At 30.0% G+C, this 15,127-nt stretch overlaps 1 long non-coding RNA gene across 1 annotated transcript; it reads right to left on the bottom strand.

Annotated features, from left to right (window-relative positions):
- Positions 1 to 7,843: 7,843 nt before the first annotated feature.
- Positions 7,844 to 9,227, bottom strand: LOC128126340 (uncharacterized). Its single transcript, XR_008224157.1, has 2 exons — positions 8,604 to 9,227; positions 7,844 to 8,197 (listed from the first exon to the last, which is right to left on the bottom strand). It is a non-coding gene; the product is annotated as an uncharacterized LOC128126340 (long non-coding RNA).
- Positions 9,228 to 15,127: the final 5,900 nt, after the last annotated feature.

Here is a 15,127-nt window from a genome sequence, read left to right on the forward strand (position 1 = left end):
TTACATATCATAATGTAATCTTTTAAAACATTTATAAAAAAAAAATCAAATCTTCTTTAGAGCATTTATGACACTTTATTATCAAATTAATAGAATGATTCTTTTTCCTTATATGGAATTTTATTTTAAAAAATGGAAATTCTAAAAAAATGACAAGTAAAAAATAATAATTCTAAAATTTTCACAAAATTACATGTGGCAAAACTCTTAAAAATTTGACAGGTGGTAAAAAAACCTTCATTTATTAGAGAGGATATATATATATATATATATATATATATATATATATATATATATATATATATGTGTGTGTGTGTGTGTGTGTATAGAGAGAGAGAGAGAGAGAGAGAGAGAATGGTTCAATTGAGAAAAAAAAATTGAGAATGAGGGAATCATTCTCACTCAATCATTTATTTTTGCCGCAAAAGTCTCCAACGTAACGGCGGAAATGGGAAATGAATGCACATGTGTTTTCCAACAAAACATGTTTCCTTAAACTATGCTAAGCATTACCTTAATATATACAAAAACATAGTTTTTTTCGTTTTTTTATTTATATATATATATATATATATATATATATATATATATATATATATATATATATATAGGTGGGTTCAATTGAGAAAATAAAAAAAAAGGTTGAGAATGGGAGAATCATTCACAGCCACTCATTTAATTAGCCTCTAAACATAAAGGACACGGTGGCAAACTTGTAAATATGATATAATAGCCTTCAATCACAAATACGTAAGTGTAGAGAATTAGATAACAGTTGAAATTCATTCGTTTTTTGTTCTTTCAATCCAACTTCAATTCCGCTTGAATACGAATATATCTTCAACATCTACGATTAATTATACTCCCAGCATCATTAGAACAACATCATGGATAATCAACAAAAAATTCAATTCGTATCATTCATTCAACATCGTTCATCAAATAAAACATCGAAATTAAGGTTAGAAAAAGATCAAATCATTTTTGTTTGAAAATTTTAATATATTTCTCTACCAATCTACTATTTTGTAAGATTTAAATAGTCAAAATATCATTTTTATCACATTTTTAAAAAAGTTAACTTGTATGCACTCCAACTGTTTGATGAAATGCATAAACTAAATTACCACGGTATATTCACATATGAATATATGTTTTGTCACCTGAATCAATATGTGATTATTAAAACACAAAACAAATATGCAAGTCTATATGTTATTCATATGTGAATAACATATAAAAATTATATATATTTCTGAAAACACCTTGTAATATCTATATATGAATATATTGTGCAATATTCACATATGAATATACCAACTATTATTCATAAGTGAATATACGATCTAATATTCACAAATGAATATACTATGTACTATTCACATGTGATATACCATGTAATACTATATAATATTCACATATGAAAATATCATAATATTCATAAGTGAATATACCATCTAACATTCACAAGTGAATATACTATGTAATATTCATAAGTAAATTAACTGTCTAATATTTAAATATGAATATACTATGTTTAGTATATATGCTATATTCATATATGAATGATACTTAAATTGTAAAAAAAAATTAATCATAGTTTTTATTCATAAGTGAATAACGAATGTACTGTAGTAAAAATCCGATTCATTTTTATTCGCTTATGAATAACGATAGCTGAAAATATAAAAAAAGTTATTTTATCTTAAAACTATATCAATATGGATGTCTATTTGTAGAGAATAAAAAATCATGAATTTTGGTATATTTAAAATCATTTTTCGATAAAAATAGCTACTTAAAAATAAAAAAAAAAACAAAAAAACTATGTTTTTGTATATATTAAGGTAATGCTTAGCATGGTTTAAGGAAATATGTTTTGTTGGAAAACACATGTGCATTCCTTTCCCATTTCCGCCGATACGTTGGATGTTTTTGCGGCAAAAATAAATGATTGACTGATAATGAGTCCCCTCATTCTCAACCTTTTTTTTTCTCAATTGAACCCTCCCCCCCCTCTCTCTCTCTCTCTCTCTCTCTCTCTCTATATATATATATATATATATATATATATATATATATATATATATATAGAGAGAGAGAGAGAGAGAGAGAGAGAGAGAGGTAGGTTCAATTGAGAAAATAAAAAAGGTTGAGAATGGGGGAATCATTCTCAGCTACTCATTTAATTAGCCTCTAAACATAAAGGATACGGTGGCAAACTTGTAAATATGATATAATAGCATTCAATCACAAATACGAACAGTTGAAATTCATTCGTTTTTTGCTCTTTCAATCCAACCTTCAATTTTGTTTGAATACGAACATATCTTCAATATCTACGATTAATTATACTCTCAGCATCATTAATTATACTCTCAGCATCAAAACCTTGGAAGAGAAGATTTATAAGAGTTTGTTTAAATTTTAATATTATTTTATTAGTGATTAGTTGTACAATTTGCTTAATGATTTTGACGTCTTAAAAAAATATTATTATTTTATTCAATCTATTTTTAAAAATAGTGGGATTTGTTTTCTAAGATAATATATATATATATATATATATATATATATATATATATATATATATATATATATATATATATATATATATATATATATATATATTAGTTTGGGTAATAAATTTGCGACGGTATCTGAAATAAAGATTTAGAATCTTATCATGATAGATTCTTACTCTTATATCTTTTCTTTTTAACAAATTTTGATATATTAGTTTTCTGCTCTATGCTTCTAAATTGAATTATTAGTATTTTTTAAGTTGTGATTTTGGCTCTTACTATATTTTAAGATTTCGTCGTAGTCCATTATATAACTTGTTTTAAAGTTTTCATTTTTATTAATATTATTTTGAATAAACTATAAAATTGGTCCTTGTGGTTTGTAAAAAATTTTAGATATTGTCCAAAAAGTTTTTAACTTGCGTGGAAGGTCTAAACAATAAATTCTGTGAATTTTGTCCAAAAAACATGAAAAGAAGGTTATACCATTTTTTATATACTTTTACATTTTTTACATATTATTAACATTTCAATAATAATAACAAAAAGAAAATGGGTAGAACCCTATCTGTCTTACGTCTCTCTCTCTTCCTCTCTCTCTTTCTCTCACACACACACACACACACACACAAACACACACATGCGATCAAACCCAGAAGCCTAGAACATCTCCGACATATCCCATCCTTCGGTGTATGTTATCGTCCACCCCTGCCTTTATCTTCAAACCCCACATGCATATTTCACACACTTTCACACTAGTTTCTTGGTTTTTTTTATATTTGTTATAATATACAAAACCCAGCTTCAGATTTCAATCAGAAACTTAAAATTTCACACACATATGCACCAGTTTCTTGCTTCACTGACGAGGTTTCTCCAATAAGCTTGCATCCGGTGTCATCCTAATTTTTCCTCCCTCGTCAGTAAAATAACGACGAAACATTAACTTCATAAAATCTTTATTTGAATCCACAATTACAGCAACAACAATAGGGGATATGATGGAGATTTTTCATTGCAAGATCTGATGGTGATTTCCCATTGTAGGATTTCAATTTATTTCACTGTCGTATAGGAGGCTGAGAGAGAGTCGATGATTTTTGCGTCGGGTTATTGTTAGAGAAATCGTGGAGATCGAGTTTCCATTCACGGTCGTAGACCTTGTAAAGGATGCGGTCAAAGGAAACTTGATCGATGAGTGGTTTTGAAATTTCGATTATGATGAAATCAATGCCTTGTTCTCCGACTTCTTTCATAAACAATGTGTGCATGTGTTTGTGTGTATGTGTGTGTGTGTGAGAGAGAGAGAGACAGAGAGAAAGAAAGAAAGAAAAAAAATATCGTGTATCAAATTTTAAGTATATTATTGTGTGCGTTTTTTTAATGTATGTATGTGTGAGATATTTTTGAGTTGAAGAAGAAGAAGAAGAAGAAGAAGAAGAAGAAGAAGAAGAAGAAGAAGAAGAAGAAGAAGAAGAAAGAGAGAGAGAGAGAGAGAGAGAGAGATTTTTAACCATTTTCTTATTATTATTATTATTGAATTGTTAATAAAATGTAAAAAAAAATTGTAAAAGTAAATAAATAAGGGTATAACCGTCTTTTCAAATTTTTTGACTAAAATCATATAAATTTCTTGATTTTGGACATTTTATGCAACTTAAAAACTTTTTGGACCCTATCCAAAGTCTTTTACAAAGTACAAGGACCAATTTTACAGTTTTGTCTATTATTTTTTAGGGTAAATTACATGAATGGTCCCTATGGTATGGAATAATTTGCATGGATGGTCCTTAACTTTTCTTTTAATTCGAACGGTCCTTATAATTTGATCTTGTTGTGTTTTTTGGTCACTGATCGTGTTAAAATGTCTATTTTACCCTTAACGGTATTTTTTTTAATTTCTTTTATGATTATATTTTAATTATTAAATAAATTAAATTATTAAATAAAATATATCACATCGCCCTTTGATGGTCCTTGATCCCGGAGACCAGTATCAGTCAACATCCATACATCGCCGCTCAACTCCAACAACCACTGCCTTTTAACTCTGATAACCACCGTTGATCACGTGCAACCAAAACCAAAGTTATCCAAAATCATACCTTAAATCAAACCTAACATCCAACTTGAAACCAAAATCACAATGAACCAAAATATCCTAGAAACCAAAACCAAATCAAATGAAATAAAACCCAGATGGAAACTAAATGAGGGGAGGGTTTGCTCGAGATGGAGAGAAATATAGAGAGGGGGTGAGGAGAACAATGGGGAAGGTATTACGGTGGCCGTGACAACTTCCTTCTTACCCACCACTGTCGGAGATTATCTCATACCCACAAGGAATTCGACCATCCCTTCACTTATGATCATTTAATACCAAATAGAATTATTGCCAGAAAAAACATTATACAATCTATTCACAAAAAACAAACAAACAAACAAACAAAATAACCAATAACAACGCTAGAAGACCTTAGCAATGGCAACAAACTTATTGAACTGAAATAAAATGTTTTTTTTGAAGTTCTTAACAAGAGAACATTAGAATTCTTTGATTTCAATGGGTTTTTCGATTCAGTGGGTAGCTGACATTAGGGGTGGAGAGTATGTTGATTTTAGCGAGTTCAAACATAAGGGTTCATTGATTCCGTAGTTCCTTTGTTTTTCTCTCGCTCACCAACGGATGTAGCCAAACCTGAAGAGAACCTTAATGTTCATCTATTTCTCTCTGCAAATTGTTTGCTAGAGATTGATGTCAGGGTCGATTCACATAACAGGCGATAGAGGTTTGTTAAGCTTGATTTATCTTATTTTATGGTTTTGGGGATTCACCTGAAAAAGAAGTGACGAGTGTTAGGAAAACTTTGCTAAATGAGCATCATGATAACTGAGAAGAGATCAAATGACGTGTTTATGGGGGTGAGAGGAAGAGACGATATTAGGTGGGATGAGTCTTTTAGCCTTTTAGTTATATTTTTTTTATGTATTAATTAATAATAATATATTTATAAATAATTGATAAATGATTAAAAAATATAGATAAGGTTAGAATGGTCATTTAGTGTAAGCTAGGGACCAAAGAAGCAATAAAAATATATTATAGGGACCTTTCGAGTTCAAAAAATAAGTCAGAGACCAAACTCAAGTTATCCCAAATTACAGGGACAATTCGCGTAATTTACTCTACTTTTTATTAGGTCTGACAATCGTGTCGTGTTCGGGTTGGCGTGTCGTGGGTTGGCGGGTCAAAATATGTCAACCCAAACACGACCCATTTAAATATACAGGTCACGGGTTGGCGGGTTTGGAACATAAACTCATATATGACCCGCCAACCCATTTATTTATACGGGTTCACAGGTTGACGGGTTCATGGATATGATTTGGGTTCGTGGGTCCGAAGACATTTAAGTCTTAAACATCCAAATGAAAATTAAAAACATTAATAGAAATATGTTACGGACTTAGCCTTATAGGTTACAACTTACGACTTTAGACTATCCACCACGAGTCAAAATGTCAAAATAGTCAAATGGTCTATGAATCAATTGTATATATTATATAATACTTATTAAATATTAATACTTGATACATAAATACATTTAAAAATAAAATAATTTTTTTTATTAAAAATATAAACGGGTTGGCGGGTCAACCTGTTTATTTTTGAGAAACTCATATATGACCGATTTAATAAACGGGTTGGCGGGTTGAAAAACTCAACCAAAATCCATTTATTTTGTGTCGTGTCGTGGGTTGTGTCAAGAATTATCGGTTATACTTTTTATTACCTTATAAACATTTACCTTGTTTGGATGTAAAACTTTTTTTTTTAATATTTTATAGGTTTTTTGTTTTCTATATAATTTTTATTTTTATTAATTAAAAAAAGTTATATGCTGGAACGTGCATGCTGACTAAAAAACTAGTTTTAATTATTTTGCAACAGTTTGTAGAATATTTTTAAACTTTGTTATAACGTTTTTAAAATTAATTTACAATGTACACAAAAATTAGATCGAATATGAAAATTAATTGAAATCTATAGAACAACACAAAAACTAAGTTAACCCTATAAAATCAACTTTTATATGGATATAGAAAGTGAAATTGAACAAAACACAACATAACTTATAGAAAGAAAAATTGTAAATCGATAACCCATAGGTAATATGAAGAACAAATTGTAAAACAGAATTTTAAACGTTGTAAAATAGTTGTGAATAAATTAAAAAGGTCGTAAAAATTTATAAAAAGGTTATAAACTATTTTTGATTGAAAAATGTTATCAATGAGATTTAAACTTTCGACTCAAGAAGATTGTCAATACCTTATACCACCAGATAGAATTGAAAATATGGTGTAAACAATTATAAAAAAAAGTTTTAGAATGCAATACAAAAAGTAATAAAGAAACTCAAAATTTTAATAAAAAATTTAAAATAGAGTTGTACAATAAATCTTTAAAAAGGTAAATTATCAAGAAAAACAAATTTTTGTTAGAATTAGTAAAAAAAAGTTTCGATCAAAATCATAATAAAATTTATACTTGAACTGAAAACATAAATTTATAAAATTACATTTTATATATATATATATATATATATATATATATATATATATATATATATATATATATATATATATATATATATATATATATATATATGTGTGTGTGGTACAACACGTAAAGAAAACAAGTTTGTTACATATTTAAAATATTTTTAGGTACACTGTCAACTTGAAGATAATTTGAATGAAGGTTGTCAAAATTTCGATCGATCTTAGATATAAAAAACGAGTCGGACTAGATATGAATCGTATCTGGGTAGGGTTGCAAGCAAGATCGTAGGATCATAGAATTTGATTCTAATATGATCTCACCCTCCCTTGATTTTTTTTAAATAATTAAAAAAAGCATTTTATGTCTTTTATTTTTTACCGTCTAAAATGCTCAATTAAATAAAACACCTATGATTTGTCTGTCTTTTTCTTTTTCTTATTTTTATTTTTAGACAAACTTTTAGAAATGGTTTATATGTTTTTCAAAAAGTGACATCTTAAATACTTTGGATATCTCATGTGGTTTCAAAAAGTTTTTATATTTTTATTTTTAGACAAACTATTTTAAATTAATTGTCCACTTTTGACTTTTGAAAACTTTTTTCTTCAACTTTGACTTTAAATATTTTTAATTGTGTTATATATTACTTGACGAAACTTATAATAAAAAAAAACATTTAAAATACAATATATTCATATATTTTGCATCAAGTATTATCTATCAAAAAGAAAAATATTTAACGTCAAAGTTGAATAATAAAGACTTCAAAAATCAAATATGAACAATTAATTTGGGACGGAGGTAGTATATACTTAAGAGACCATTTCTCACCACCTCATCTATCAACCATCTTTATCCTTCCTCCACCATCATCCATCACCAACATCTTTATCATCTCATCATTCACCTCCATCCACTGCCATCTTTATCATCCCACTATCTTAACCTCTATCTGTCTACACTAACATGTTCCATCACTACCATCTCCATCGTCACCTCTATTCACCACAACCACCATCTTCATCCCCTTTATCAATCACCTCCAACCACCACTATCTTCGTCATCCTTTCACCATCACATCCATCCACCACGATCATTCATCTAAAAAGAAAACCAAACAAAATCAAAACATAATGCAAACCAAGCATAGGTTCTAGCGTTGTGGAGATCCGAACTGAAACTTGGTAGGGAAATCAAAATTTTGAATCAAATTTGAAACAAAATCAAAACTTGATCGGGAAACTAGATCGAAACAAAAGAGTAAATCAAAGTTTTAAGTAAATTACATAAATGGTCAGTGGGGTTTTAAAAAAAAAGTAACAACTCAAAAGTTAAATTTGATGCATGAAAGACCAACAATATAGTTTTTTGAAACCATAAGGTCATATTTGAAGTGTTTTTGAAAGATATCATCAACATGTCAGCTTTTGGAAAGGACATTGACCATTTCTAAAATTTTGACATATTTTTATTTTAATTATCAAATGAAATAACCACCATTACACACCGGTTACCACCACTGTCACCAATACCAACCACCACTATATCGCCACTCATCATGGTTATCATCACTACTAACCACCATCGTAACTATAATTATCACCAATAACCATCGGCCACCATCAATACCATCATCAACGACACCACTAATACCATAATCACCGCCATCGTTGATATCATCACTGCCACCAATTTAGAATTTGTAACCAAAATTAAAACCAAGTTAAACAGAAAAAACTTTAGAAATAGGAAGGATAGTGGAAGCACTAGGAACATATCATTTTGTTTTCCTTCCTCCCATAAGGAATATATATTGTATGAGTTAGATAATTTTCTTTTTCCTTCATCCCTTTAAAAACATTTCATATTCTTCTTTCCGACCACCAAGAATATATCTCAACCAAGAATATATCTCAATTTCAGTGGTTGAGAAGAGGAATTTTTTGGTGGAGGTGTAGGAACCAACACCGGTGGTGGTGTAGTAGTGTACAATCTGTCATATGGAAATGGAGGCTAGAGGCGAAGGTGTGCAACTGTTTGACGATGAAGGTGGAAGTGGCATCGGGCGGTGGAGGCGAAGATGGTGGTCGATAACGAGGCAACGTGTATGGAAATAGAGGAGGAGCTATTGACGATTGTTTTTAAAGGGTTTGGGAAAACAAAAGTCACCTGCTACTAATTTATGGCTTTAGTAGTAAAGAATTTTCAAAGTGGACATTGAAATATACAACAGTTATCAAATTTAGTTCGAAGACATAAAAATCTTTTTAGGGACATTTAACAGAGCATCCTAGACAGTATCAATCTTAAAGGACACGAATGCAAATTTTAAAACTATATGGACAAACAATGTCAAAAGAAATAAAAATAAAAATAAAAATACAAATTGATGTAAATCACCATGACCAAATGTGTAATTTCCTCAAAACTTAAAAAGATGATGTCGACCCATATGAAAAAGTAAAAGTTGAGGGATGTTCGGGTGGAGTAGGACCTACCTGAGTAGACGTGTAGACCACCAATAGGAGATCAACGCGGTGGAGATGAGTCCACTTGGTCACATCATAATGGGCCAGGCTCTGTCCTCTTTGTTTTGTTTTCGTGTTTACCTCTTTATTCATTTTATTTCCGTTTTGGCTTTTTATCGGTAATAAATTATTTGTATTTCTAGTTAAACAAGAAGTGCTATTTACAAGTAAAAAAAATACGTTTTTAATTTATTTGTATTCTATTAAAATAAACATTTTATTTTTATTTATAAATATATATTTTAGAACATCTTCAATGGCTAAATCATACTAAAACTTAAAACATTTGTCACATCATTGTTATAATAAATTAACCATATAATTAAATAACCACTACAATGGTTAATCTTATTAAATAAATTTTTTTATAAAACTTTAACTAATTTATCTATATCTATTTAAAATGTTTTATAAAACCCTCTTATTTAATTTTTTTATACGCACATTGTATTTTAATTTTGTTAAAAATATTATAATATATTGTTTCAAAAGAAATATATTATAACATGTCGTTCGGAAAAAATAATATGAAAAAACTATTTATAGAAGAATCATAAAAAATATTTATATAATCATTATGATTTTATATTTCATAGAGGAAATGCCATTAATATAAATAATTAATTAGTAAATAAATAAATATTTAAAACTAAAATATATATAGAAAGGTAAAATAAAATACAAGTAAAATATGAAGGCATTAAATAACTATTCAATATATATTAAATGGTCAATAAAAGAATAAATCAAGTTTATGTTTTAATTATAATAAGTTGTTAACAAATATAAATATAGGTCAATAATAATAACTAGATGGGTTTCCCACGCGTTACGTGGGTTAAAAGGGCACATTATTTTTAAGTTGTTGTCATAGTAATTAAGTAAAGTACGTTGCTATTTCATTTTTTTATACTTAATTGCTTGCAGATATGGTGAAATCAACGACTAAAGATGGAGATCGGAGAAAAAAAATTCAAATTTGTGTTATACAAATGGTACAGGCCTATACACCAGAAGTAGAGTAAAATACAAAATTATAAGCCCTAATTATTATAGCCTTCAACGCGATGAATTAAGATATTATAATCGTCCGAACCCAATAAACGGACTTCAAAATTTTTCCATGAACCTCTCCATATAGCCACTTTCTGCCATCGGGGGATTGCACCAACTTCATGTTCTGTTGAATAACCTGGTTAGGGATCAAATACATCCACTAAAATAATCAAAATCCCAAAAATTTATTTCTTAAAAAATTAGAGAAAATATTACAAACAATAGAGAATTAATAAGAAAACTACCTGAATCAGCCCCAGGTCCAGATAACTTCAATGGTCATTTTTTCAGTCCTGTTAGTATATGAAAGCATTTGTTGATTTTTTTCTATATGTGTATGCATGTTAGATAACTCATTGGTTGTTTTTTTATAAAGAAGATGATAAATGCTAAATGCAAGAAACAATAATGAACTTCTATTTATTTATCAATCATAAAAAGGAAAGAAATCATGAATGTCGTTATAATACTGAAAGATATGAAAGTATATTGCCATTTGGTGGAGGTTTTCCTAATATCCAAATCTAATTCACCAAGATGAAATGCATACATGGGCTCTAAAACTCTCGCCAGATTCCCTGGCCCAGAAAGATGCCCAACGGGCATCCATTTTAATAGTTTTATGATGAGCATAAATCATGACAGATGCCCGAATAAAAAAAACGGGGCTCTAGAATCTTTTTACCAAATTTGGATCAACAATTGTTTAATCGGATTATTGGTCTTTTCAAATAAAGAAAATGGTTATTGTCGAAGTTAAGAATGAGACAATTGGCATTACATAGTCAAACCTGGGCCTAGATTGTACATAAAGTTGAAACAACTTGGAAAACTATTCCTTACCAAAGAACCCTCCTACCATTACAAGTAATGGTTTTGGCTAGAACTTTATGTATGAATTGTCAATTATACCCCTGACCTCAGACACGACTGAATCAATTGTCATCTTAGTAAGTAGAATGAGGAAACAACTTTAAAATGTGACATAATTATTCAAGCTTTTTTATATTTTAGTCTGAATCAATTGTCTTAATAATTAAACGGCTATTTTACCCTTATAACATATAGGTCTATTATTTGTACAATTTAATGAATATGTGATTGTGACACAATTTGTGCCAAAACCTGATTCAAAATCATTATGGACTATAATCTTCTATATCCCGGTATTAAGTACAATTCATTATTAAAAAAATTAATGTAAACATACCAACGTATTTCTATTTTACAACATTGCACTATAAACTCCCATGTATATGGATATTTATGATCCTCAAAATAGATAAAAAAAAATAGAATAAAAAAAACATATTTAAGTAGTGTTGAAGTTAAGTATATTTTTTAACATTTAAATTACCCGGGTTGTCCAATGTACTACAGGCGTTGTGATGCAGAAAAATGTTGTATTTATTTAGTTAGAGATCCATTTGTCTAAAACAACATGTAAATAAAGAGTATAAAAACAGTTAATAAACATATTGAAAATAGAAAAATTAATAAATAAAAGAGCATTTACAACAAAATTAGACTTACTTTAAGCAAAAAAGAGGCTTTATTCAAGTCCAAATCTTGAAATCATGAAATAAAGGGAAGGTTGACTTTGTCATGGTATAATGAAAAGTATTCTCATTAGATGTAGCACAGTAGCAACCCACTTTATGGTAACACAAAAATATAACATTATAGTTATATAGAATATAAATGCATAAGAAAATAGTAAGTTGATATTGATAAACAACATTTATATACCACATCAATAGGAAATAGCCTCAACTTGATAAACCGCATCAAATATATATAGACAAGAAACAAAGAGTGGTTAGTAGAACATATCAGGTGAATACTCTGAACCATGAAACCCTTCAACATTATTGTTATAAGTTTTATATCTTAATATTTTCTTTTCTATCATTCAAATCAGTTAAACATGCCCACTCAGTCATCTCTCCTAAGCCTCAATGTAAAAAAAATGAAAAAAATGAAAAACTTTTTATTTGTTTATCCTTCATACCTAATCAGTACAACAGTTTGAATAAGAATCGGACCTTTATCTTACCGTGTTACAACATCTGGTAAGGAAGGATAAGTTCGTATTGAAAGGTCTAAAATACCTTGCAACCAAAGATCCATGTTATAATCAAGAATAAAGAAATAGGTAGTACATTATACGACATATATAAGCAAATAAAATCAGCAATGGCAATAAAAGACACCAAGTCAACAATGGCAATAAGCAACAACTTCACTATTCTCATGTGCATCTATTGATATCAAGAAGCTAATATGGAAAACTTTTATTTTTTCAAAACTTTCTAACATTAGTCATCCTGTCTCTATCTATCTGATTAAAGGATATGAACCTGATGAAGTAGTTAATCTGAATTCATATTCACCAATTGAAGGATGGCTAGTTATTGCAACTTCTTTTAAAAGCTTCCGTAGTTTGATATGCATCATATGAGTAGATAACAATCATAATACAAAAACACCGTGTTTTTTTTATAGTTCAACCTAAAAGTTACAAAAAAAAAATTACCTGGAGAAGTGGTTGCAATCCAATCTTACAACAATTCCTCCACATCACCTAAAACCAATTTCAACATGTTTACACCAACAATATAAATAAATTGGTTTGAACATGAATCAAAAGTTTAGTGTATATATACAAATACAAAAAAAAAAAAGTGAGTCGGCAGACTCACCGTCGAATGTTGTGGAGGAGGCTGTGGACCTCAACACCTGTGTCTGCCCTGACACGTCGACAGGCACCACTCCTTTTTCTGAGAAATCGATGACACATACAAACCCATATCGCAATATACAAATGTGAAATACCGGTCAATTGTTTCAGAGGGGAACAAATACATGAAGAGATAGACGAAAAACAAATACAATTCAACCTCTTCTTCCTCTTGTTCTTCAGATTGATCACCAAATTTTTTTTGCATCATCAAATGCCTTTTCTCTTCCCCCACCATTCTTTTCCCTATTGGTGGCCACGCCCAAGACAATAGGCGGTAGAATGCTAAGCGGTGGAATGGGTATGAGTAGTATTTTGGGGAAGAACACGACAACAGAACTGGAGACGGTATCTAAAACTGTGGATAGAAGGTAAAACTAATAACTCCATTTTAATTGAACTCACCGATAGAAGGTAAAACTGATAACTCCATTTTACCAAATTTGAAAGGTTCGAAACTAATTTCACAAATACACAACATAATTGTCTATTATATGTAGTTATAACAGAAATCAAATTTAGGGTAAAAATTAATACCACTTGCATTCAATCGTCTTCTCTTTGTACATAGGTGTCGATAACTGGTACCACAAATACATTGCCAACCTGTGGAGTACCCAAAAACAATTTTAAGACAGTAAATCATCATCTAATGTGTAGACTTACAAAATCGATCACAGAAATGATGTATTAATCAGGGGTGCAATTTACTGACCTTATCTTCTTCGTCTCGTTCATATCGTCTTTCTCTAACATCACAAACATGAAGTGAGTTTCCAAGTGAAACCTTTTGAAGTTGAGGTGTAGAATCCCATAAACCCAAATCTGATGAAACTCCTGCCCAATCCAACCAGTCAAAACCTCACTCTTATAAAACACAATGCACCAAATTGAAAAAAAACCCAACAATCAATTTACCTAGAAGGAGAAGGATCAAGGAGGCAGTTAGCGGAAACAGAATATGGAGATACCGGTTGAGACAACATAGAAATGATGATCGACAATTAATAACGGTCGTTGTATGTAGCGTTTTTTCGATTTACAAATGAATCGAAGAGCATGGGAGGTATCAGTTAGCCCAATCAAACCCTTGAAGTGTCGATTTAGCACACACACATAAACAAACATACGTATGTAGGCTGGTCGACTGTTGTTGTTCCCTGTAGTCGGTCCATTGACAAACACTAACAGCCTTTTACTATCGCCATCGATTCAGCATACACACATAAACTTGACAAACACTAACAGCCTTCTACTATCGCCATTGATTCAGCACACACATATAAAGAAACATACATATGTAGGCTGGTAGACCGTTGTTGTTCCCTGTAGACGGCCGATTGTACCAGGCGATGAGAAATCGTCGCTCAATTTTGGAAGCAATCCTGGAATTCTTCATTTTTCATCGATGGGGTTTGAATTTTTTAACAATGCCGTAAGAAGGGAAAAGTGGAAGGAGTCAGTGGAGAGGAGTAAAGGTATCCAACTATTTGAGGCGGTGCTTTTACTAGAGAGAACAATCGAGAGAATGAAGATAGACTAAAAGAGATGAAGAGTCGATTAGATGGGGATATTTCCAAGCATCAAAGGTGGTGCTGATCTCCAAGAAACTTCAAGAAGAAAGAAATCTGATCGGCAACTTTGGTTGGGTTATAATCAAAGGACCCATTCTGCCAACTTCTAATGCAGTTACTGTTAACATTTTTC

The sequence above is a fragment of the Lactuca sativa genome, chromosome 5 (genome assembly GCF_002870075.4).
Source record: "Lactuca sativa cultivar Salinas chromosome 5, Lsat_Salinas_v11, whole genome shotgun sequence".
Classification (NCBI taxonomy): Eukaryota; Viridiplantae; Streptophyta; class Magnoliopsida; order Asterales; family Asteraceae; genus Lactuca; species Lactuca sativa.